This window comes from Condylura cristata, unplaced genomic scaffold (genome assembly GCF_000260355.1).
Source record: "Condylura cristata isolate star-nosed mole 26May11 unplaced genomic scaffold, ConCri1.0 scaffold00019, whole genome shotgun sequence".
In the NCBI taxonomy this organism is placed as follows: Eukaryota; Metazoa; Chordata; class Mammalia; order Eulipotyphla; family Talpidae; genus Condylura; species Condylura cristata.
In genome coordinates, this window is record NW_004567120.1 from 1,312,021 (window position 1) to 1,315,278 (window position 3,258).

Below are 3,258 nucleotides of genomic sequence, written 5' to 3' on the forward strand. Positions count from 1 at the left end.
ATTTGCTCAAAGGAAGATTTGTAAGTTTCCTGACAGAGGTCCCAGACTTTTCAGCAGAGGAATTGCACTGAGGTTGTTGGTTTGTTTTAGGATAAGAGAGAGGAGTCGAAAGGGAGCGTGCTAGCAAAGTAGATGCTCTGACTGGCAGAGCAGACTGGAGTTGACCGTTCATGGCCCTACTGGGTGTCCATTTCACTGGAGAGAGGGTTCAGAAAGGAGTGCAGTCATGGGCACAGGCTCAACCTAGGTCACCAGCAGTTCCACAAGTGATATGAGCAAAGACAACTCCCCCCACCCCTCCTCCAGGGGATAAGACAACAGTCTTTAGGTTGAGTCATGGTGGACTCACTGGAGAAACTAATAGCAGAGGGAAGAACTGGTGATAGAGAAGAACTGGTGATAGATCTTGCCACTTCCAGGGAAAGAATCAAATTAGAAGCACTGCTAAGTGATGGAATACACAGCCCTCTCAGGGACCCCTGCTGGCCAGGCCCAATAGTATTCCAGTGCCTGTGGACTCACCAGGAAGGCAAGTTTGGTGGAAGGCCACCAGACAGAATGGAGCAGCAAGGCAGGTGGGAGCTTAGTTTAGCTGAAGCACTGAGCTAAACACGCCCTGGAGAGGGCCTCTCCTGTCTTGCCTGCTGCTCTGCTCAGCCATGTATTTCAGTCCATCTGCTTGTTCTGCTCCCCACTGTCTCTGGTAAATCCTCTCACACTCTGTACCTCTGGCCTACACCCTATTTCTTGTTTGCATACATAAATAAAAATAAATCTTAAAAAAGACACAAAGGAGTGGAAAGACATTTATTTTACATGGAGTTGTGTCTATATTACCCAAGGCAATATAAAATTCCACACACTGCTTATCAATATAGCAATGACTTTTTTCAAAGAAAAACAAGCAATTGTAAATTTTGCATGGAACCAGAAAAGATCCAAGTGGTTAAAGCAATCCAGAGAGAAAGTAGAAAAATGGAAATATAATACTCCTTAAATGGAACCTATACTACACAGCAATAGTATTGAAAACAGCAGGCTACGGGGACAAAAACAGAAGCTGACTAATGGAATAGAATAGAGAGCCCAGTGATAAACCCACACAATCACGAACAGTTAATCTTTAGCAGGAACATGACCACACAATGGATAAAGGGTTTAAGCCTCTTGAACAAATGGTATTGAGAAACCGATATCTTCATGCAAAAAAAAGGAAAGGAGATCCAAACACAAAAATTACTTCAAAATGGATTAAAGATTTGGATATAAGAACTGAAACCATGAAATACTTAAAAGTAAAGAGTAGATAAGCTGCAGGACATTTATTGTAATGAGGTATTTGGGGAAGCAACTCCAATGCAAGGGAAACAAAAGCCAAATAAACAAGTGGGTCTAGAGCAAACTAAAAAGTTTTTGTTTCTCAAAAGGAACCATCACAACAATAAAAAGGCAAAATACAGACTAGGAAAAGATATTCACATATCACACATCTGGCAAGTGGCTATTTACAAAATATACAAGTGCTTACATAAACCAACAACAAAAAACAACAAAAAACAAAACAGACAACCCCATCAAAAAGTGGGGAAAGAGCCTTAACAGACATTTTCCTAAGAAACACATTCAAATGGCTTATGGGCACATGAATAATTGTACAGCATTACTTATTAAGTAATTGCAAATCAAAATCATCATCAGCACCACCCTTGTATCAAAAGAAAGGGGAAATACCAGATGCCAAAAAGAATTGGGAAGCTACATGCAAAAAAAAAAAAAAAACTAGATCACTACCTCGAACCATGCACAAAAACTGGGATTAAAGACCTAGACATAAGAATGGAAACCATAAAATACCTGAAAGCAAAGATGGGGGAAACACTACGTGACATACCCCCCTCAGTAACATCTTTAAAGATACAGCACCCAACGCAGCGATAGTGAAGGAAAGGATAAACAGATGGGACTACATCAAGTTAAAGAGCTTCTGTACAGCAAAAGAGACATTACAAAAAACAGACATCCCACTGATTGGGAAAAAATTTTCTCACACAGTACTAGCAATAAAGAACTTATAACAAAGATATACAAAGAACTGATGAAATTCAGCAAAAATAAATGACCCCATCAAAAAAATGGGCAGAAGAGCTAAAAAGACACTTCTCCAAAGGGAAATGCAGATGGCCAACAAGCATATGAAGAAATGTTCAACATCACTTGTAATAAGGGAGATGCAAATTAAAACCATAATGAGATACCACCTCACACCAGTGAGAATGGCACATCTTAGAACAAGCAACAACAACTGTTGGTGAGGATGTGGAGAAAAAGGAACTCTTCTGCACTACTGGTGGGAGTGCAAACTAGTACAACCACTATGGAAAACTGGAGGTTCCTCAAACTGCAAAAAATGGAGCTTCCATATGACCCAGCAATCCCACTCCTAGGTATCTACCCAAAACACAAAAACACCGATTCAAAAAGACACCTGCACCCCATGTTTATTACTGCTTTATTTACAATAGGAAAGACACGGAATCAACCCAAATGCCCAAAAGTAGATGACTGGATTAAAAAGGTGTGGTACCTATACACAATGGAATATTACTTGGCATCAAAAAAATAAATTCATGCCTTTTGCAGCAACATGGATGGAGCTGGAAGGAATCATACTCAGTGAAATAAGCCAGAAAGAAAAAGAAAAATACTGGATGGTTTCACTAATAGCAGGAGCATAAAGAACAGGGGTGAGGGGGGTGTTGGGGGTTGAATAATGAGCAACTACATACCAGAGACATTTTATGGGATCAAAAAACGGGGCGGGGGTGGGAGTGCACTGGATTATAGTGATGGCACACGGGTAATTTGGTGATGGGAAGCTCATGGGGATTACAACTGAGATGGAAAAAGGTACAAGATGATGTAAAAATAAACTATTACATTAAAATTTTTAAAAAGATAAAAAAAGAAAAGAATGGAAACAAATGTTGGCAAGGATAGGGAGAAAAAGGATCACTTGTATAGTATTAATGGAATGCAAGTTGGCGTAGCCTTTTGGGAAAAAAGAATATTTCTTCTTTTCTTGTTGTTAAAGATTTATTTATTAGAACTTCCCTCGTGGTACAATGGGTTAAAGCACAACACTACAAAGCTAGTCACAGCTGCTTCAGCAAGAGTTCAATCACCAACCAGGAAGCTGACCCACATGGTGCAGCAGACCTCTGCTGTCTTGCCTGCTGCTCCCCTCAGCAGTGTAATTTG